This window comes from Schistocerca nitens, chromosome 12 (genome assembly GCF_023898315.1).
Source record: "Schistocerca nitens isolate TAMUIC-IGC-003100 chromosome 12, iqSchNite1.1, whole genome shotgun sequence".
Classification (NCBI taxonomy): domain Eukaryota; kingdom Metazoa; phylum Arthropoda; class Insecta; order Orthoptera; family Acrididae; genus Schistocerca; species Schistocerca nitens.
Genome location: NC_064625.1, coordinates 30,197,626 through 30,221,694, shown reverse-complemented (window position 1 = coordinate 30,221,694; position 24,069 = coordinate 30,197,626). Strand labels below are relative to the sequence as shown.

The window sequence follows — 24,069 nt, the reverse complement described above, 5'->3', positions numbered from 1 at the left end:
TCCGTTGAATAGAAAAGAACTGTACATAGAGGCAAAGCTGGAAAAATGGGCACCTGCTGGTATTATGGGCCTCCTACATATTTGGAAGTACAGGCCACGAATTCTAGCGGAGAGCACATGAACTACTAAAACTAGTTGCCAAACTTCACTGTAGAGTGCGCAGATGTAGTAGCTGTCATGGTTTGTGAGTAGTTGTGTTGTGAATTTTTTCGCTGTCATCAAAAGTTTGAAAGGTTTGTGTTTACTTGAATAAAACTCAAATTTCTAACATCATCTTAGTAGAACTAACGTAAGGTACGTATTTGGCTTGCTGTTGGGATACCGTTTTACGTTAATTAACGTCGGTTCCGAACCAAACTAACCGTAGGCAAGATCGATTTTCCCAAGATGGCGAGGGTGGATATATGGGCCCCTTTTGCTGCTGGTATTATGGGCCCCGTAAAATCAATCGGATATTGTTACTCTTTATGTTTCAGATGCCTCGAACACATCTTGTACCCCAAAAAAAATCTAAACGGCAATCGTGGGACAAAGCAAATATGGCAAATGCTATTGTAGCTATTAAAGAGAAAAAAAATGGGGTTGAAAAAAGCGTTTAAAGTGTACTCTGTCCCTTGTTCTACGCTCCAAACGCTTTCCACCGGTTTTACCACAGGGGCTTGAGGACGAACTGGTTAAATATCTTCTCATTATGGAATCCAAATTCTACAGCCTTACCAGAAATGTCGTCAGGCGCATGGCCTACCAGCTTTGCACAAGAAATAAAAAGTTGGTGTTTCTGTCCCTGATGTTGACGACGCTGTATGTCTATTTTGTGAAGGGATTTTTTCAAAGGACACAAGAGGTGAACTTTGGGTCCAGTGTATATCCTGTGAGATGTGGGCTCAAAACGAATGCGCTGGATGCGAAAAAGATGCTTATGTGTGTGACTATTGTAAATAGGCTAGGCTTAGGCTGTGAAAATCATCCCACCAGTAGACTAATTAACAATATTCAGAGTGAATCTTTCTTTCATTATACAGAAAAATTAAATAAAATTATATTTTTAAAATTTTTGTTTCTTTTTATTTCAAACTACCTTGGGGCCCATATTACCAGCACAAATTCTTGACACAACAAAATGCAGAGTATCAGGAAAAAAATAAAATTTTGTTTTAAATATTAAAAAGTTGGACCAAAACATGTCGTAACTATGGCAGGACATACTAGAGATATGTTTTATGTTAATTTCAGGTGATTATACTAAAAACAAAAGGTGTTATATAAAAAAAACAGAGTGGGGGCCCATTTATCCACCTTTAACCTATATGAAGGATTTAACTGTTGAGTTGGGTCAGCATGCCGCCAAGTCTGTTCACAACCTCATATCACAGAACTATGTTTTGCAACTGCGGTTAGTGTTTTAAATAGGTATCTGGTAGATAAAGGGGAAAAAGAGGGGAGGCGGAAAATGGAATGAGGGTGACTGAGGGAGGGGAGAGGAAGCAGGGATGGAGAGTGGTGGGGATGTCACGATTATAACAAGAGGGGCTTGCTATGATTGTAGAAGCAACTACGGTTGCCTGAAAGTTCTCGTTAAAATATCAGTAGTATAGAACAATAGGTCTGTAAACTGTAAACGGCATCAAACATTGAAATTATGAAGTGGAGCGAGGGGGATTGAGAACGAAGAAAGAAGGCTGGAGCGGGGGGGGTGGGAGGGGGAGGGAGAGGGGGTGGCTGGGAGAGGGAGGGGTAGTAGCAGGAATGCTGTGGGTTTAGCAAGGGAGTGTATTATTCTCAGATTTCGGTAGGTAAAAAATCTTCTGTTAAAACACTAAAAGCATAGTCCATTGGATGTGCAAAACTGTAAAATAATAAAATATTAAATTATAAGAATGGAAATAAAACAGCTAAAACTGAATTAGTGTCTTGAAATATTAAAAGAGTGAAACTTTTAAAGTATAAAACTGTAAGATCTTACCCTAAAAGTTTAACAAATGAAATTGTTTAAAAATTCTCGGTAAAAATGAAAAAGTTTCACACTTTTAATATTTTAAGACACGAATTCAGTTTTTGCTGTTATATTTCTACTTTTATAATTTACTGTTTTACCCTTTTACACTTCTACCCATCCATCGTTCTACGCTTTATGTATTTTAACGGAAAACTCTCTACACAATTGCGTTTTGCAATTTTAGTTAAAGACCTTCTCCAGTTGAACCCACAGGACTCCTACCACTACCTGTCCCTGGTTGAATGTTATCGCAGTTGCGAATGTGGACAACCATCACCTGTACAATGAAATGACGACAATGAAAATTTGTGCCTACCGGGCCTCGAACCCGAATTTCTCGCTTACCACGAGCGGTCGCCTTAACACTTGGCTATCCGTGCACGACTCAAGGCCCAATCCAAACTTCCACGTATCGTCAACCACGTGTCTACAACCAGTACTCGTACATCCATTATATATATTCCCGTACGGAGGAGACATTTTACTCGAAAGTCTCTTGTCTGATGTCGGCAGATAAATACCATATTGCAATGGCTGTGTTCTGAATTAGGATGCAGCTCCTTTGGAGATGGATGCTCGGTTGACGACCTACAGAAGTTAGGATGGGATCGTGAGTCGTCCACGGATAGCCAAATGGTAAGGCAACCGCCTGCGATAAACGGGAAACAAGTGTTCGAGTCCCGGTACGCCACCAATTTTCATTGCCGTCATTCCATTGCACAGCTGATGGTTGTCCATATTTGCAATTGCGAATACATTCAATGTACTGGGTGATCAAAAAGTCATTATAAATTTGAAAACTTAAAAAACCATGGAATAATGCAGATACAGAGTTAAAACTTGACACACGTGCTTGGAATGACATGCGGTTTTATTAGAACCAGCCGCTCCACCGCATATTGCTAGACGCGTGAAAGATCTCTTGTACGCGTCGCTTGGTGATGATCGTGTGCTCAGCCGCCACTTTTGTCATGCTTGGCCTCTCAGGTCCCCAGACCTCAGTCCGTGCGATTATTGGCTTTGAGGTTACCTGGAGTCGCAAGCGTATCGTGATCGACCGACAACTATAGGGATGCTGAAAGACAACATCCGACGCCAGCGCCTCACCATAACTCCGGACATGCTTTGCAGTGCTGTTCAAAACATTATTCCTCGACTACAGCTATTGTTGAGGAATGATGGTGGACATATTGAGCATTTCCTGTAAAGAACATCATCCTTGCTTTGTCTTACTTTGTTATGCTAATTATTGCTATTCTGATCAGATGAAGCGCCATCTGTCGGACATTTTTTGAGACTTTAGTATTTTTTTGTTCTAATAAAACCCTATGTCATTCCAAGCATGTGTGTTAATTTGTACCTCTCTATCTACATTATTCCGTGATTTATTCAGTTTTTAAATTTATACTGACACTTTGATCACCCGGTATTCCATATCGGCTGTAGTTAATGCAATGCCTGTTCCTTTGGATATGCATGAATGTCCGAAGGAATTTTGTATCGTAATTCAGATAACACAGGCACTGCGAGACCATACTTCTCCCTCTACCTCGCACCCTCCCCCCCTCTCCTCTTCCCCTCTTCCTACCCTCCCCCCCTCCTACCCTACTTCCGCCCGGCCTTTTTCCCCCACTCTGTCCCCCTCGCTGCATTTTATAATTTTGCGTTTTTATGTCGTTTACAGTTCACTCACCCACTGATCAACACAACTAAATTTTAACGAGAACTTTTGCGTAATTATGCTTTCTACAATTTTCGCGGAATCCCTCTTGTTAAACTTCTGACATACCCACCACTTGTGTAAGCCACTGCTTCGCTTCTCCTCTCCCAGTGACGACGCTCACTCCACTTCCCCCTTCCCCCCCCCCCCCCGCTCCTCCTCTTGTTCCCCTTTCCGCCCATCCCCTATCCGCTACCCCCTACCCCCACCAGACATATGCTTAAAGCCGTGACGGCAGTTGCAAAACACAGTATTCCGATATGAGGTTAGGGGTAGACAAGACGGGGTGCTAACGCAACTACACAGGTAAATTCCACACTTTATGTACGATTCTTTACTTTTTATTGTAAAATATTCGACGGTACATACTCACTTTTACTTTCTTTTAGATATGAAAATTATTCAGAGTGATCGATAGAGTTCATATAATTAAATACGTGCAACTGAGAGTGAAGAAGAAGTGAGAATTATTTTAGATGCTGATAGCGGTATAGAAATCGTCTCCACTAAAACAAAAACAGAACCTACAATGCCCACTTGGTAAGTACTCCAAACAGTACTCCAGCAATTGTCGCATTAGCGTCTTATATCCGATTTTCTTCACAGATGGACTGCATTTTCTCAGAAACATTTTAAAAACTCTAACCCCTCGAACCGCCTTTAGATTTTTGTGGGTTTTTTTCGTTGATTAGCACTATCTATAAGCCATTTTTTTCTTTCACCATGCCAAGAACTTGGTTGTAAACTTCGTTGTCGTTGTGACGTTACACCCTAGTCCCATTTCCCCTCCTGACTGGCTGCTTGGCAAGTATCTATAACCCACCTGCTCGCGGGTGTCTTTGATGGGAACAAAATGCGAATATAAGCGGTGAGTGGGAGCAGACGGGAATAATGGTCGGTGCCATAAAGGGTTCGTTTTACTATCAACGGAAGGGCGTTGTAAAATAGGAGCTTTTTGTCTTGTCTGGCGGAGAACCATTCTGGTGGGGCTGACATTAACGACGCAAAGCGGCTACATACAAAATTAACGTCCCATCTTGAGCGAGACGTAATCCCTTCTGAACGGTGGGGTAATATTGTCGCTGCGGTGTAGTAGGTGTAATTATGTCGTCTCTAGCTCAGACACGACAGGCAGAGAATGTGGCGCTATGTAATACAGTGTGCATAAACCGTGGCTAATTAATGCGACGTAGAAGAGACACCTTTCCTCTCTTCCTACCTACAAGTATATGGTCCATATCTACAGTGCAGTAACTCGTCACTGTAAAGCATGATGAATGTGCGACTGACAACTTATCCTTTTTGAATAGTCTGTCTAATTTCGCAGTCTTTGAAATTCTAAAGTTAGCATAGATAAAAATACAAGGACTGGAAGAATACGCTCTCAGCGCCGGCTTGGTGGCCGAGCGGTTCTAGGCGCTGCAGTCTGGAACCGCGCGACCGCTACGATCGCAGGTTCGAATCCTGCCTCGGGCATGGATGTGTGTTATCTCCTTTTACACTCTCAGCCAAATACAAACGACGCACCCCCCCCCCCCCCCCCGAGGAATTAGCCAAATAGGGCGGAAATCGGTAGATGTTATGTACATGTACAGACAAACAGATGATTACAATTAAAGAAAAAAATGGGTAATTTATTCAAGAGAAATACCTTCACAAATTGGACAACTCAGTAACCTGTTGGACAGAATCTGGCATTATATGTACCCCTTAGGAGGACATCCAACAACTCTCTCAATAAATGCCAAGCCGAATAACTATTTGCGTGAAGGCCAGAGATGAACCAACATGTTATGGACTCACATGATATGCGAAGCTCTTTCTGTTAAATAAATCCTACAATTTTCTCAAATTGCAATAATTTGTTTGTCTGCATACGAGGTGTGACAATAAAGTAATGAGGCTGATATGAAAATAAAAGGTTGCTTCCGATGTTATTCAGGTTCAAAGTAGTTCCCATCTGATTGCACACACTTTTTCCAGCGCTTCTGCCATTGATGGTGACATTTCTGGAACTCATCTTCTGTAATATCATCAAAACCCTCGACACAGCTTTTTGGACATCTTGTGTTGTTTGAAAATAGTGTCCCTTGACCGCCGTTTTGACTCTTGGAAATAGAGAAAAGTCGCACGGAGCGATATCTGATGAATAAGGTGGCTGTGGTAGTACTGAAATTTGTTTTGAGGTTTAAAATTGTTATACTGACAGAGCAACATGGCATGGCCCATTATCGTGATGCAGAATCCAGTTATCAGCAATGTTGGCACGGCCACGAACTGTTTCACGAAGTCTTTCTAAAATTTCTTTGTAGTAATGTTGGTTAACTGTTTGTCCAGGAGGCATCCACTCTTAATGAACAATTCCCTTGGAATCAAAGAAGCGTACAAGCATGCATTTCACTTTCGGCTTTGACATGCGAACTTTTTTTTGTCTTGGTGATACCTTTGAGCAGCATTGCGAACTTTGGCGTTTTTTTCTCCAATCCTATTGAAAAAACCAACTTTCATCACCGGTGATGACACGGCTAAACAATTCTAGATGGATTTCCGTTTGCTCTAACAGATCGGCTGCCACATTTTTCCTTGTCTCTCGCTGTTGTGGTGTGAGATTTTTGGGGACCATTTTTTGCACAAATCTATCTCATACCAAGATCTTCAGTTATTATTAGATGAACGATTTCTCGAATGATGTTCAGTTCTTCTGCAATCATTTTCACAGATAATCTTGGATCAGATCGTACGAGTTCACGCACCCTGGCCAAGTTGACATCCGTCCGTGAGGTTGATGGTCGTCCACTGTGGTCTTCATCTTCAACATTCGTTCGGTCTTCGCTAAACAGTTTATGCCAACAAAAAACTTGAGCTCTTGACATAACCTCCTCTCCAAAAGCCTTCTGAAGCTTACCGTAAGTTGTCGTCACGTTTTCACCCAATTTAACGCAAAAAGAAGTGCCATACAATTTCGCAATATTATGCAGTTCCATTTCCGTGACGAGAGACACAAACACGTGTTAACCTATTACAGCACAACTCACGACTGAGCAGTTGCATCGGTGTGCCGCTTGGACTTAGAAGCAGCTTATAGACCTAGGTCAAAGATATTGTGCCTACGCAAGCCTGCAGGGTTGCCACATCTTGCAAAGAAAATTAGTCTCCTTACTTTATTGTCGAACCTTGTATGAACATATGAACATCACATCAATGTACATCCTTCCCATTCGGATAATTCCTTTGTGGTGCGTCTATTTCTTTTTTTTTATTTTTGGTCTGACGGTGTATCTAGATCTAGTACGCAGAGCAGACTAAAGTTACAAGATCTGAAGAATGTCGAAAGGAAACAGTGGTTGATAAGGAATTGAAATTCGGTTGTAGCCTAGCCCCAAATTATTCAATCTACATATTAAGAAATGACTAAAGAAACTAAATACAATAGTACTTGTAGTAAACATTGCAGAATTTAAATTAAGAACAGCTTCCATCATGAGCAAATTAGAATGTGATACCCCAAGTGCAGCGGAGCACCTTACGTCACTAAATGAAAGCAAGATTTCTGGTGTAGATTCTTTACCAGTTAGGTACCTTTCAGAGGATGCTGATGAAACAGCTGAACTTCACATCGGAACAATCATACTGAACTACTCGCTTGACGAAAAAACTGTACCTAAAGACTGTAAATCTGCACGGGTAACACCAATAGTCAACATAACACATCCAATGTATTACAGACCCATATCACTAACGTCGATTTGCAGTAGGATTTTGGGACATAAGCTGTGCTTAAATATAATGAATTACGTGGTAGTATTGACACACAGTCAGCATGGATTCAGAAAACATTGTTCTTGGGCAACTCAACTAGTTTATTATTCACATGAAGTGATGGGTCTTATCGACACGAGATGTCAAATTGGTTACATACTTCTAGATTTCCAGAAGGATTTTGACAACATTCCTCACTAGCGACATCTAATCATTGTGTGTGCCTTCGTGGAGTATTACCTCAGTTGTGTGACTGGTTCGTGATTTCCTGCGAGTGAGGTCACAGTACGTTGTAATCGACGGAAGTCACGCAGTAAGGCAGAAGGGATACCTGGAGTTCACTAAGATCATGTTAAAGGCCAATTGCTGTTCTTAATCTATATAAACAATTTAGGAGACAATGTGAGGAGAGGTCTTAAAAAGTTTGCAGATGAAGCTGCCATTTACCGGCTAGTAAAGTCATTAGCACACAAAAAAAAAAATTCAGAATGATTTAGACAACATATCTTTGTGGTGCGAGAAGTAGCAGATGAATCTAAATATTTCTGTGGGAAAGGAGAACCAAAGACTGCGATTTATTGGCAGAACACTTGGAAGATGCAAGAAATCTGCTGAAGAGACCGTCTACAGTACAGTTGTCCGCCCTCTTTTGGAGTACTGTTGCGAGGTATGGAACCCTTACCACATAGAATTAACGGAGTACATCGAGAAAATTCATAGGGAAGGTCGCTTTGTACTCATATTATCGAAAAAATCGAGAAGAGTGTTTCACGGATATGAGAGGGAAATTGGCGGTTTTCGTTGCGGTTGTACACTTCCACGAAACTTCAAGCACCGACTTACTTGTCCGCAGCTCGTTCTCTAGTGGCTAGCGTTGCTGGCTCTGAATCACGGGGTCCCGGGTTCGATTTCTGGCTGCGTTGGAGATTTTCTCTGCCTGGGGACTGTGTGTTTGTGTCGTCCTCATCATTTCGTCATCATAATCATTCGTGACAGTGGCTAGATTCGATTGAGAAAAAATTGGACTGTGTAAAAATCGGGGCTTTGTATGGGCGCTGATTACCGCGCAGTTGAGCGCCCCTCAAACCAAACATCATCACTATCACCACCAAATTACCCCTTCAATATTCTGTTGACTTCCACTTACATAGGAAGAAATGACCATTGTAGAAGAATGAGAGAAATCAGAGCTCGCACGGAAATATTTAAAAAAAAAAAAAAGCACTCCGTCTTCAGGCCACGAATGGCCTACCGGGACCATCCGACCGCCGTGTCATCCTCAGTGGAGGATGCGGATCGGAGGGGCGTGGGGTCAGCACACCGTTTTCCCGGTCGTTATGATGGAATTCCTGACCGAAGCCGCTACTATTTGGCATCACAAGGCTGAGTGCACCCCGAAAAATGGTAACAGCGCATGGCGGCCTGGATGGTCACCCATCCAAGTGCCGACCACGGCCGACAGCACTTAACTTCGGCAATCTCACGGGAACCGATGTATCCATGCGGCAAGGCCGTTGCCCACGGAAATATTTAAGGGTTCATTATTCACCACATGGTAGTCGATAGTGAAACTGTGGCGAAATGGTCTGGAAGTGGTTTTGCGAAGCTTCAGGGAAGCAGTTACGTGTGTATTACCCAAAGGCCACATACATGTAGACGAACTGAGGTTCAGACAAAAAAGTAAAACCCTTGAGGTTTGACGACAACATCCATACACATTATAAAGGTGTACGAATGTTCCATATCTTCCGCTAAACTTCTGGATCTGTTTTAGCCAAAGGTACACACACCACTTACTGTCTGAAACGAACCACTGTTGTGGTAAGAACCATTTACGTCCCAAAGGGGTCGAGAAAGGGATGAAAAAGCAGCACAGCTCTGTAACACGCCAACAACCAGACTATATCTATTCGGTATTTGAGAATGAAAGCACTTACTGACTTGCGGACAACTTAACACGTAATTTAAAAATTTCGCATACAGTATCGATATATACTTTTGGCTTTCTTTCTTTTCTTTTCTTTCTTTTGCTTACGCCATAGTCCCGCAGCGCTCGCAGGGTCAGCGTGGTTAGAACGGATTTGGCAAGGTTAGTTTTATGGGTGGCCGGATGCCCTTCCTGCCGCCACCCCGTGCCCCCAGGGATGGAATCAGTGTACCCCAGGTGTCTGCATCTAGCGTAAATCGTGAACGTGTTTCAGAGGTTCTGCTGTTAGGTAGTTCTCATGGCAGAGGTGTAGGCCAGCAGTTGCAGGAAGTGCTAGGGAGTGAGTACCAGGTCACCAGCATTGTGAAGCCTAATGCAGGGTTGGCTCAGGTGACTGTTAACATAGGGGGGTTATGTAGGGATTTTACTAAAGAGGATCAGGTAGTGATTGTGGGTGGGGCTGGTAATAGTATTGATAGGGATGGGGAGTATTACATAGATGGTGACCTGGAAAAGATAGCCACTCAGACTGGCAACACGAATTTGCATTTCGTGGAACTGTTTCAGCGTCACGATCGGCCTCATCTTAATACAGTCGTCAGGCGTAATAACATGAGACTTGGGGGTGCGCTGATGACAGAAAGCATGGGTCACATTTCAGTGGTGTCAGTGGAGTCTATCAGCAGGACGGGTTTCACTAGACATGGCCTGCACCTCAACAGGTATGGGAAGGGGAGGTTGGCAAAGTTTATAGGTGACAGCATAGGTGGGGGTGGTGGGATCACTCATGGGAAAATTCCTGCAGTAGTGGGTGTTAGAGCTGCACCTTTTTTAGATTGAAGTCAGCTGATAGGTATTCCTGCTTAAGGGAAGTCTCTCTAACAAGGGAACCACATTTGACAAGATTTAGGTATCCGAGTAATGAGGGAATTAGTATATTTTATCAAAATATACAAGGTATTAGAGATAAAGTTAGTGAACTGCTTATAGATGTTGACTCTGAAATTATTGGTAATCTGAACACTTCTTAAGTAAGGAGATAATTCAGAGGCTTCCTTTACCAGGATACAGGTTGGCTGGCAGCTTTTCGAGGAGCTCTTTGCGGTGTGAGGGAGTAGCCATGTATGTGAAAAACGGCATCCCATTTGAGTCAATTGATGTTTCAAAGTACTGCACTGAAAAGGTGTTTGAATGTTGTGCAGGTGTGGTTAAATTTAACGGAGCTAAACTTCTAACTTATTTATAGATCCCCAGACTCCGATTTCACAACATTTTTGCTAAAGCTAGAGGAGGTTCTTGGTTCACTTTATAGGAAATACAAAACGTTAGTTATATGTGGTGACTTCTATATTAATTGTATAAGTGATTGTGCAAGGAAGAGGATGCTGGTAGACCTCTTTAATTCATATAATCTTATGAAAACCGTATACTTTCCAACGAGAGTGCAAGGGAACAGTAGAACAACCATAGACAACATTTTTGTTCATTCCTCATTACTAGAAGGGCATTCTGTTAGCAAAAAGGTGAATGGCCTTTCAGATCATGATGCACAAATTTTAACTTTAAAAGATTTTTGTGCTGCAACACGTGTTAAATATAGCCATCAGCTGTTCAGGAAAGCTGATCCAGTTGCTGTAGAGACCTTTGTAAACCTTATAAAGGAACAAGAGTGGCAAGATGTTTATAGCGCTGATACAGTAGACGATAAATATAATGCTTTTCTTAAGACTTTTTTCATGCTCTTTGAAAGTTGCTTTCAGTTAGAACGTTTAAAACAGGGTACTAGCACAAACAGGTAGCCTGGGTGGCTGACTAGAGGCATAAGAATATCTTGTAGAACAAAGTGGCAATTATATCAAAACCTCAGAAACAGTCAAAATCTAAATGCAGCAGCCCATTACAAACAGTATTGTAAGGTGCTTAAAAATGTTATTAGGAAGGCAAAAAGTATGTGGTATGCAGATAGAATAGCTAAGTCTCAGGATAAAATTAAAACCATATGGTCAGTCGTAAAGGAAGTTGCTGGTCTGCACAGACAGGTCGAGGATATACACTCCTGGAAATTGAAATAAGAACACCGTGAATTCATTGTCCCAGGAAGGGGAAACTTTATTGACACATTCCTGGGGTCAGATACATCACATGATCACACTGACAGAACCACAGGCACATAGACACAGGCAACAGAGCATGCACAATGTCGGCACTAGTACAGTGTATATCCACCTTTCGCAGCAATGCAGGCTGCTATTCTCCCATGGAGACGATCGTAGAGATGCTGGATGTAGTCCTGTGGAACGGCTTGCCATGCCATTTCCACCTGGCGCCTCAGTTGGACCAGCGTTCGTGCTGGACGTGCAGACCGCGTGAGACGACGCTTCATCCAGTCCCAAACATGCTCAATGGGGGACAGATCCGGAGATCTTGCTGGCCAGGGTAGTTGACTTACACCTTCTAGAGCACGTTGGGTGGCACGGGATACATGCGGACGTGCATTGTCCTGTTGGAACAGCAAGTTCCCTTGCCGGTCTAGGAATGGTAGAACAATGGGTTCGATGACGGTTTGGATGTACCGTGCACTATTCAGTGTCCCCTCAACGATCACCAGTGGTGTACGGCCAGTGTAGGAGATCGCTCCCCACACCATGATGCCGGGTGTTGGCCCTGTGTGCCTCGGTCGTATGCAGTCCTGATTGTGGCGCTCACCTGCACGGCGCCAAACACGCATACGACCATCATTGGCACCAAGGCAGAAGCGACTCTCATCGCTGAAGACGACACGTCTCCATTCGTCCCTCCATTCACGCCTGTCGCGACACCACTGGAGGCGGGCTGCACGATGTTGGGGCGTGAGCGGAAGACGGCCTAACGGTGTGCGGGACCGTAGCCCAGCTTCATGGAGACGGTTGCGAATGGTCCTCGCCGATACCCCAGGAGCAACAGTGTCCCTAATTTGCTGGGAAGTGGCGGTGCGGTCCCCTACGGCACTGCGTACGATCCTGCGGTCTTGGCGTGCATCCGTGCGTCGCTGCGGTCCGGTCCCAGGTCGACGGGCACGTGCACCTTCCGCCGACCACTGGCGACAACATCGATGTACTGTGGAGACCTCACGCCCCACGTGTTGAGCAATTCGGCGGTACGTCCACCCGGCCTCCCGCATGCCCACTATACGCCATCGCTCAAAGTCCGTCAACTGCACATACGGTTCACGTCCACGCTGTCGCGGCATGCTACCAGTGTTAAAGACTGCGATGGAGCTCCGTATGCCACGGCAAACTGGCTGACACTGACGGCGGCGGTGCACAAATGCTGCGCAGCTAGCGCCATTCGACGGCCAACACCGCGGTTCCTGGTGTGTCCGCTGTGCCGTGCGTGTGATCATTGCTTGTACAGCCCTCTCGCAGTGTCCGGAGCAAGTATGGTGGGTCTGACACACCGGTGTCAATGTGTTCTTTTTTCCATTTCCAGGAGTGTAGAATCAGTGCGTAGTGGGAATGTCCGTGTTACTGATAAGTCGCATATATGTACAGTATTTAATAATCACTTTCTGAATATAGCAGGTGAACTAAATAGAAACCTAGTCCCAACAGGGAATCATATAGCGCTCTTAGAAAAAAGTGTTCCGAGACTGTTACCTGAAATGCTCCTCAATGATACTGACAAGAGGGAGATTGATTTTGTAATTACATCACTAAAGACCAAAAACTCTCATGGATATGACGGGGTATCTAGCAGAATACTGAAGTATTGTTCTATGTATGTTAGCCCAGTTCTCAGCCATGTCTGTAACTTTTCCTTTAGGAGTGGTCGGTTTCCTGACCGATTAAAGTACTCAGTAGTGAAGCCACTTTATAAAACGGGAGACATTGATAATGTTGACAATTTTAGACCTATTTCTATGCCATCGGTGTTTGCTAAAGTTATCGAGAAGGTTGTATATACAAGGTTACTGGAGCATTTAAATTCACATAATTTGCTGTCAAATGTTCAGTTTGGTTTTAGAAATGGTTTAACAACTGAAAATGCTATATTCTCTTTTCTCTGTGAGGTTTTGGACGGATTAAATAAAAGGTTGCGAACGCTAGGTGTTTTCTTTGATTTAACGAAGGCTTTTGACCGTGTTGACCACAAAATATTACTGCAGAAGTTGGACCATTATGGAGTAAGGGGAGTGGCTTACAATTGGTTCGCCTCTTACGTTAAGAACAGAAAGCAGAGGGTAATTCTCCGCAATATTGAGAGTGGTAGTGATGTTCAGTCCCAATGGGGCACTGTTAAATGGGGCGTTCCCCAAGGGTCGGTGCTGGGGCCACTGCTGTTTCTTATTTATATAAATGATATGCCTTCTAGTATTACAGGTGATTCAAAAATATTTCTGTTTGCTGATGACACCAGCTTGATAGTGAAGGATCTTGTGTGTAATATTGAAACAGTAAGAAATAATGTAGTTCATGAAATAAGTTCGTGGCTTGTGGAAAATAATTTGACGCTAAATCACAGTAAGACTCAGTTTTTACAGTTTCTAACTCACAATTCAACAAGAACCGATATTTTGATCAGACAGAATAGGCATATTATAAGCGAGACGGAACAGTTCAAGTTCCTAGGCGTTCGGATAGATAGTAAGCTGTTGTGGAAAGCCCATGTCCAGGATCTTCTTCAGAAGCTAAATGCTGCTTTATTTACCATTAGAACAGTATCTGAAATAAGTGACTCTTCAACACAAAAAGTAGTCTACTTCGCATATTTTCATTCGCTTATGTCGTATGGTATTATTTTTTGGGGTAATTCTTCTGATTAAAAAAGGGTATTTTTGGCTCAAAAACGGGCTGTTCGAGCTATATGTGGTGTAAGTTCGAGAACCTCTTGTCGACCCCTATTCAAAAATCTGGGAATTCTGACATTGCCCTCACAGTATATATTTTCTTTAATGTCGTTTGTTGTTAGCAATATTAGTTTATTTCCAAGAGTTAGCAGCTTTCACTCAGTTAATACTAGGCAGAAATCAAATCTGCATGTAGAATGCACTTCCTTGACTCTTGTGCAGAAAGGAGTGCAGTATTCTGCTGCATCCATTTTCAATAAGCTACCACAAGAACTCAGAAATCTTAGCAGTAGCCCAAACTCTTTTAAGTCGAAACTGAAGAGTTTCCTCATGGCTCACTCCTTCTATTCTGTCGAGGAGCTCCTGGAAGAGCTAAAAAATTAAGCAAATTCCAGTGCTACATTGTTGATTTTCTTCATGTAAACTTACGACTTGTCACCTGAATATGTTTTTTATATTTCATTTTATCTGTTTCTAATATCGTGTTATAATTTCATGTATTGACTCGTTCTCCTTAATTTGGTCCCACGGAACAATAAATAAATAAATGTCTGCAACACGTGTAACTGAGGTGGAACGTGGGGACCAGCCTGGTATTCACCTAGCGGAATGTGGAATACCGCCTAAAAACCACATCCAGGCTGGCCAGCACACCGGCGCTCATCGTTAATCCACAGGGCGGATTCGATCTGGAGCCTGCGCGCCTATCCAAGTCGAGGAAGCAGCACGTTAGCAGTCTCGGCTACCCTGGCGGGCTCCAATGTATACACTTTTGACTATGCCTGCAAAATTATCGCTGTACGAGGCACACTTCAGGAGATACGGCATCATAGAAATTGAGCTACATGAAAATGAAAATGCGGGACGAAATTCGTTTGAAATACAGGTGAAATATGTATAAAATGTGTTTGAAATGTGTTAAGTGTACAGAGCGACCCAGAAAAATGTAGACACTCTTTGATAGTCAGTGTTATTATAGTCATTATTAATGGAACAAAATGACACAGCGTTAAAATTCTTGCACCGGAGGAGGGTTGTCTTGTGTGCTCAAAGTGACCCCTATTAGCAGCCAAACCACGTCCATGCCACTGAACTGTTGACCGAACCACAACTGTCAGTGTTGGCAGTGTGACAGCCGCACAGGACGCCTCGACGGTTTCTCGTAGCTCGTTCAGCGTAGCTGGCTGCTGTTGGTAAACTTCATTTTCAAGGTCCCCGCTAGGAAGAGGTCAAGAGGTGTAAGGTCCGCAGACCGCGGCAGGTACTCAAAAGTTGCTCTTCGACCTATCCGCCATCCATGTAGATTTTCATCCAAATAGGTTCTGACATTTTGGTGGTAGCGAGGCGGAGCGGCATGTTGTTGTAGGTGAAATCTTTCATTTCCAAACACCTCTGGGATAGCAGGTAAAAACCGATGTTTACAGCATATGAAGATACACCTCTCCAGTCACGATATCTTCAAAGGAGAATGGGCCAGTCAGACCACGCGCTGACAGACCACACCTTCCACACATTAACACCCGGTAGATTATCATGTTTGTCCACGTGCACGTGAGGATTTTCAGGAGCCCTCAACACTCAATTGTGGCTGTTTGCAGTACCGTGCAGTTTGAATTGTGCCTAGTCAGACAAGATAACCATCCCTGCAAACTATTCATATTCACGAAGGATGCCTTCAAACCACTCGCAGTACTCCATTCTTCGACCCGGGTCGTTATAGTATGCTGCGGTCGCAGTATGCTGCGGTCATGGAATGTACACTTTCCACTTTGTACCCTTCAAAGTTTGATGTAAGCTTGACTGGCTTACCCCACTTTCACTTGCACACTGCTTCTCAGATTTTTGAGGTGACCTAGCAACATATCGCAACGCAGCAGTGCTGGGAGCTGGGACTCGTTGACGGTTTTGGTCGGCCATACATTTCCTTCTGCACGTCCTGAACAGTACCGTCGGCTTCAGATTTATCCCAAATACGATAAATTGTTGTATGTACTGATGGTGCTTGAGCTCTGTACACATTATGCACTGCCGATTACCTCCATCATGTTGTCATACTTCCGGTACTGCTTCGATATGGCCTTGCGTTGCTCAATCGGCAATCTTACTTCATTCGTCACTGTACTGTCATCGACTGGGAAACGCGCACCGAAATCAGTTGAGAATATAGTGGACTACGCGATCGCGAAAAATTGCAACGATAAGTCATTTTGTTTTAAAGATATTAACTATCAAAGAGAGACTACATGGGCAAAGCCATAGCTGAAAGACTTTTCCTAAACCATTGGACCGATTTCCCCCAAATGTGGTGCACGTATTCCTTACTATCTGGGAAGAAATACTGCATAGGTAAGAACTAGCAGCCTTATACTTGTTGGCGTGATAGCGTGAAGAGAGAAGGGGGGGGGGGGGGGGAGGAGATGGACAGAGAGAGTGGGAAGGGAATGGGCAAAAGGAATGAGGAGGAGATGGACAGGGAGAGCGCGAGGGGAATGTACAAAAGGGAAGAGGAGGTGTTAGGCAAAGACAAGAAAGAGGAAAGAGACAGGGAGAGGAAAGAATTTGGAGATGGACAGAGAGTGAGGCTGGAGTAGGTGCACTGAGAGAGGGTTCAAAAATGGCTCTGAGTACTATGGGACTCAACATCTTAGGTTATAAGTCCCCTAGAACTTAGAACTACTTAAACCTAACTAACCTAAGGACATCACACACACCCATGCCCGAGGCGGGATTCGAACCTGCGACCGTAGCAGTCGCGCCGTTCCGGACTGCGCGCCTACAACCGCGAGATCACCGCGGCCGGCACTGAGAGAGGGGGGTAGGAGGAGGAGGAGGAGGAGGAGGAGGAGGAGGAGGAGGAGGAGGAGGAGATGGGAAGAGAGGGGGACGAAGAAATGTACAGGGAAAGGGAGACTGGAGATAAATCTTTTCTCTATATTGAGGAGACTGGAGGTCTTATTATAATTCCATGGATCACAGCCAATGTCACTGTCGTTTCTGTGAAACATTTGCCGCCCAGTGTAGGGTCTTCTGATGCAAGGTGCCAGTTCTTTTTTGTTGCCCGCATCTCGTGGTCGTGCGGTAGCGTTCTCGCTTCCCACGCCCGGGTTCCCGGGTTCGATTCCCGGCGGGGTCAGGGATTTTCTCTGCCTCGTGATGGCTGGGTGTTGTGTGCTGTCCTTAGGTTAGTTAGGTTTAAGTAGTTCTAAGTTCTAGGGGACTTATGACCATAGATGTTAAGTCCCATAGTGCTCAGAGCCATTTGAACTATTTTTTCTTTTTTGTTGATGTAAACAACGTACACTTCAAAGCAGTAACTTACGCTCGTAACAAATGTTGAAAATGTCAGCAGCCAGTAGACAGAGTGACAGAAAAAACCTGGTAGCTGTTCTGCAACGGCCACACTCAACACGTGTCTCGTCTCCCACACTCTGACGAGTCACAGCGGGGGTGGGGGGAGGGGGGGAGCAGTTCATCATGCATCTCGTTCTGCAGGAGCAAACACCCACTGCTGGAGCGACGATCTGACGTGGCACATAGGTCAGAATGGATTATACACTGTCTGACAAGAGTCGTGAAACACCCAGAAGGTAAGAAGGAAACTGAATAAAGCTTCACTGGGTTTGGGAGAGTATAGGTTGGTATTTCAGTGGCTAAAGTATCGAGTCATAATGTCATCCTCCATCTGGTCTGGATGCAAGAATCGATTCGGTTTGCGACAGTTAGAATAAAGACGCTGTCTTCTCTCCTGCGGCGAGCTGGCCCACAACTGCTGTAACTGGCCCCTGATTTGAGGTCCGAACTTGTCCCATACATGAAATCTCTGGGATCCTGCTGATTATGGGAGTACCTCAACATAACGCAGACACCTCATAGACACACACGAAATGTATGGGCGAGTATCGTCTCGTTGGAAATTGCATCACAGTACTGTCGCATGAGAGGTAACACACGGGGGCAATGCATGTTTGTTCAAAATGGCTCTGAGCACTATGGGACTTAACATCTGTGGTCATTAGTCCCCTAGAACTTAGAACTACTTAAACCTAACTAACCTAAGGACATCACACACGTCCATGCCCGAGGCAGGATTCGAACCTGCGACCATAGCGGTCACGCAGTTCCAGTCTGAAGCGCCTAGAACCGTACGGCCATACCGGCCGGCAGCATGTCTGTGATATACCATTGTGCTGGCCTTGATATCCTCCCTGCTGGCACTGAGAAGGAGTTGATGTCCACACTGGTCCTGCAGATCTTCTATCAGGGACAGATCTGGGGACTTAATGGCCACAAGAGTACATTAATATCGTGCAGACAGTTCATAGACACACATGGTGTGTGTGGTCGAGCATTGTCCTGTTGAAAACTGGCACTGCGGCATGATGGTTAACACATGAGAATGCAGGATATCCATGCTGTACCGTTGTAATGTCAGAGTTCTCTCTGTCACTGCCATCTTAGAACTGAAGTCACACCTGATGGCTCCCCACACCATGATGCCAGGAGTAACACCTCTGTGCCTCTCCAAAACACTAGAATAGCACCTCTCCCCAGAACGCCACCATACTCGCCGACGATAGTACGTAGCACAGAACCGCGATTCATCACTGAACGCAGTGTGATGCCGTTCATCAGGAGTCCATGCTCAACACATACGCCACCACTCCAAACGCAGCTGTTTCAATTTGGACATTGCACGATTGGACCAGTTCGACAAATGCAGACTCACAATGAGCCCATTTCAAATTCTGTCAGTTGCTGATAATGCTGACTCACATGATTACACGGCATCCCCGTGTCCTTCACAGTTATTACTCAAATTCTTAAGCTTTTCAAGCCTATTATATTCCCCACCACCTCAGGTAACAACACTAAAAAAGGACATTATTTATGCACTCCAGTGGCCGTACTACCTGTACAAGAGAATCTGTAATAACTTACATACCCACCGACTCGAACAACACCTGAAATATTTTAATGAAAAATTAGAGATTGTTCTTACACCGGCTGTGTTATCTGTACATACATACACACTACACATCCTTAGGGCTTGGGTGTAAGAGCTGCTTCCCGAATATCGTCTACCTTTCGTTGCACGCATCTTCTTCATACTTTCAACAACAACCAGAAAGTCAACTGCGCAATTGCCTATTGCCAGCACAGGTAGTATCATCGCAGTCGAATAATCTGTTCTTTCTGCAGCCCGCTTATGCAGCAAAAGTCACCGTGTGTATATCGTACAATGTACATATATTTCTGGGTGACTTAGTACGCAGTTACCAACAGATGTCTTGGACCATTGGGTCAGATTATGTCGAAAAATAACAATTAATCCAGTTAATAAGATGTAACTGATGTTTTCTAAATAAAAGTTCTATTTAAAGACTGCGAGCCATTGTTCTTTACTTTTCGAAATGCCCTAAAACTAAACTACAAATACCACAGCTGCCGCTCTTGTTAGTGCTTGGCGCCAACGTTAGCGTTTGGCGCCAGAATGTTCGCGAACATTATAGGTTTTAACAGCAGTAATTTTGTAATTAAAATACAGATTTTAACAAAATTACGTATTTTCATTTTCAGAAAAACTTTATGTACAAGCCAGTGGGCTCGTAGCATTAAATATATCTCTTCAGAGATATTATGTAATAAAATCCAGATTCCTGCTATTATAGTATATTGTATTTTATTGTGATGGCTCCGCTTCGGTAAACTGCCATCTCCAGACCATCTGCGAAATTTACATAATATTTTTATTTTATTTTATGATAACGTTGGTTATCGTATTTTCAGAGATCCGAATTTTGTGCTTACATTCATATATCATCACAAAACGGCTTATAGCATAAGAGTCCTAATAGAATCCACATTATAATAGAATACAGAATGACAGCGACCACTGATTACATATGGACGTAAGTACAAAATTTGTACGTCTGAAAATACGATAAACAACAGTATTATAAAATAAAATAAAAAATTATGTAAAGTTATGTAACTTTCGCAGATGGTCTGAAGATAGCAGTCCAGCCGAAATGGATGCATCACAATAAAAACACTGGACTACTGTTGTAACAATCTGGGTTTTATTACGTAATGACTCTAAGAAAAATCAGTGCTATTAAACTGTAATAATGGGTTTTGAAAAGAATTGTGTTTTAAAATTCATTCCTAATTCAGTCGATTCATCTCACCAACAATCTGCCATAACAAAGGCTTAGGACGTTTCATTTCTGCGTTAGCCCTGCTAATTATTTCATTACCATCCTGAGTTCTCTGTTGTGTCTTCAGTTGCCACTTCATCATCACCACCAGTGTTCTGCCAAAAGGCACGTTTTCACATGGTAGTTCTACAGGCTGTCCGGTCTTCTGCCATCCCCTTCAGGTCTGCATAATTTCCTCTTCCCTTTATGTCGTCTATCACCTTGTATCTCCTTCTTCCTCTCAGTCTTCGCCCACAAACCAATCCTTCCAAAGCACCTGCTAGCAAGCACTCCCTTCTCAATGAATGTCCCAACCAGTTCTTTTTCCTTTCTCTTACAACCTTCAGCAGACATCTTCTCTCACCAACCCTTTCCGATACTCTTTCATTACTCACTCTTCCCATCCAGCTTATTCTCTCCATTCTCCTCCACATCCACTAAGACACCAAAATCTGAGATACAACCGATTGACTTGCCCCTGCCAAGCTACTTCAGTATCTGGATTTTCCAGCCCAGAAAACTGGATTACGGGACCAATTGTGTGCGAAAACCACGCTTCTCGCACGCCAGCGTGTAACAACGGCCGCTCAGACGCCTCAGACAGAACTTGAGGCTAACTTCGTTTGCCGTGCAGACGTAACTAAATTCCCCATCCGCGTCTGCCACGACCTCTCCCTGTGTTACCGCCGCCGCTGTAAGAGAAAGCAGCTCACACGGATTTCTTTGACGGCGGTGCTCTGGCGGTAAATAGGGCAGAAACTGGCTCGCCCGTCTCTGAGACAACGGAAGGCCGTTAGTCGCCCCTGTTTCATTCCTAGGAGACGGGTAGGCGTGACGTCACTGCGCAATTTGGCGGTGCCTTATTGCGTCCGGGTTCTCATCTTGCGGCTCTCAGGTGTGAAAAGGAGCTCGTTGTGAGGGAGGCGTGTCTGCCTTAGCTCGGGTACTTAGCGCAGACTCAGGTATTCAGCGCTGTCGGCGCTGGACTGAGCGAAAACTATGCAGTACTACCCTTTGCTATAGACTAGTGCACTGTGAAATAACATCGCGTAAAATTCGCGAAACAAATTCGGCAACAAAGGAAGGAAGGTTAGTGTTAAACGTCCCACCAAAGATATTATTACTTATTTGTATTTATTCCATGTTATTTATTTATGGAAAAACTGATAGAAGCCGACCTCGGGGAATAAGTTTGGATTCCGTATAAATGTTGGAACACGTGAGGCAATACTGACCCTACGACATATCTTAGAAGAAAGATTAAGGAAAGGCAAACCTACGTTTCTAGCATTTGTAGACTTAGAGAAAGCTTTTGACAATGTTGATTGAAATACTCTCTTTCAAATTCTGAAGGTGGCAGGGGTAAAATACAGGGAGCGAAAGGCTATTTACAGTTTGTACAGAAACCAGATGGCAGTTATGAGTCGAGGGGCATGAAAGGGAAGCAGTGGTTGGGAAGGGAGTGAGACAGGGTTGTAGCCTGTCCCCGATGTTATTCAATCTGTATATTGAGCAAGCAATAAAGGAAACAAAAGAAAAGTTCAAGTAGGAATTAAAATCCATGGAGAAGAAATAAAAACACTGAGGTTCGCCCATGACGTAATTCTGTCAGAGCCAGCAAAGGACTTGGAAGAGCAGTTGAACGGAATGGACAGTGTCTTGAAAGGAGGGTATAGGATGAACATCAACAAAAGGAAAACGAGGATAATGGAATGTAGTCGAATTAAGTCGGGTGATGCTAAGGGAATTAGATTAGGTAATGAGACACTTAAAGTAGTAAAGGAGTTGTGCTATGTGGGGAGCAAAATAACTGATCATGGTCGAAGTAGAGAGGATATAAAATGTAGACTGGCAATGGCAAGGAAAGCGTTTCTGAAGAAGAAAAATTTGTTAACATCGAGTATAGATTTAAATGTCAGGAAGTCGTTTCTGAAAGTATTTGTATGGAGTGTAGCCATGTATGGAAGTGAAACGTGGACGATAAATAGTTTGGACAAGAAGAGAATAGAAGCTTTCGAAATGTGGTGCTACAGAAGAATGCTGAAGATTAGATGGGTAGATCACATAACTAATGAGGAGGTATTGAATAGAATTGGGGAGAAGAGGAGTTTGTGGCACAACTTGACTAGAAGAAGGGATCGCTTGGTACGACATGTTCTGAGACATCGAGGGATCTCCAATTTAGTATTGGAGGGCAGCGTGGAGGGTAAAAATCGTAGAGGGAGACCAAGAGATGAATACACTAAGCAGATTCAGAAGGATGTGGCGTGGACTGGGCGGTTTTTTAGGTTAGATGGCCTCGGGCAAGTACAGAAAGGGCAACAGCCTCAAAGGATGCGGAGCAAAGTCAGGACATGCGGGGACCAAGCAGCAATCGGTATTGTAATTGTAAACTGTCGAAGCTGCGTTGGTAAAGTACCGGAACTTCAATCGCTGATAGAAAGCACCGAAGCTGAAATCGTTATAGGTACAGAGAGCTGGCTTAAGCCAGAGATAAATTCTGCCGAAATTTTTACAAAGGTACAGACGGTGTTTAGGAAGGATAGATTGCATGCAACCGGTGGTGGAGTGTTCGTCGCTGTTAGTAGTAGTTTATCCTGTAGTGAAGTAGAAGTGGATAGTTCCTGTGAATTATTATGGGTGCAGGTTACACTCAACAACCGAGCTGGGTTAATAATTGGCTCCTTTTACCGACCTCCCGACTCAGCAGCGTTAGTGGCAGAACAACTGAGAGAAAATTTGGAATACATTTCACATAAATTTCCTCAGCATGTTATAGTCTTAGGTGGTGATTTCAATTTACCAGATATAGACTGGGACACTCAGATGTTTAGGACGGGTGGTAGGGACAGAGCATCGAGTGACATTATACTGAGTGCACTATCCGAAAATTACCTCGAGCAATTAAACAGAGAACCGACTCGTGGAGATAACATCTTGGACCTACTGATAACAAATAGACCCGAACTTTTCGACTCCGTAAGTGCAGAACAGGGAATCAGTGATCATAAGGCCGTTGTTGCATCCCTGAATATGGAAGTTAATAGGAATATAAAAAAAGGGAGGAAGGTTTATCTGTTTAGCAAGAGTAATAGAAGGCAGATTTCAGACTACCTAACAGATCAAAACGAAAATTTCTGTTCCGACACTGACAATGTTGAGTGTTTGTGGAAAAAGTTCAAGGCAATCGTAAAATGCGTTTTAGACAGGTACGTGCCGAGTAAAACTGTGAGGGACGGGAAAAACCCACCGTGGTACAACAACAAAGTTAAGAAACTACTGCGAAAGCAAAGAGAGCTTCACTCCAAGTTTAAACGCAGCCAAAACCTCTCAGACAAACAGAAGCTAAGCGATGTCAAAGTTAGCGTAAGGAGGGCTATGCGAGAAGCGTTCAGTGAATTCGAAAGTAAAATTCTATGTACAGACTTGACAGAAAATCCTAGGAAGTTCTGGTCTTACGTTAAATCAGTAAGTGGCTCGAAACAGCATATCCAGACACTCCGGGATGATGATGGCATTGAAACAGAGGACGACACGCGTAAAGCTGAAATACTAAACACCTTTTTTCAAAGCTGTTTCACAGAGGAAGACCGCACTGCAGTTCCTTCTCTAAATCCTCGCACAAACGAAAAAATGGCTGACATC

At 43.7% G+C, this 24,069-nt stretch overlaps 1 protein-coding gene across 1 annotated transcript in view; it reads left to right on the top strand.

Annotated features, from left to right (window-relative positions):
- Positions 1–24,069, top strand: part of LOC126215126 (corticotropin-releasing factor-binding protein) — a 1,136,034-nt gene that overhangs the window by 412,804 nt on the left and 699,161 nt on the right. The window lies entirely within an intron of this gene.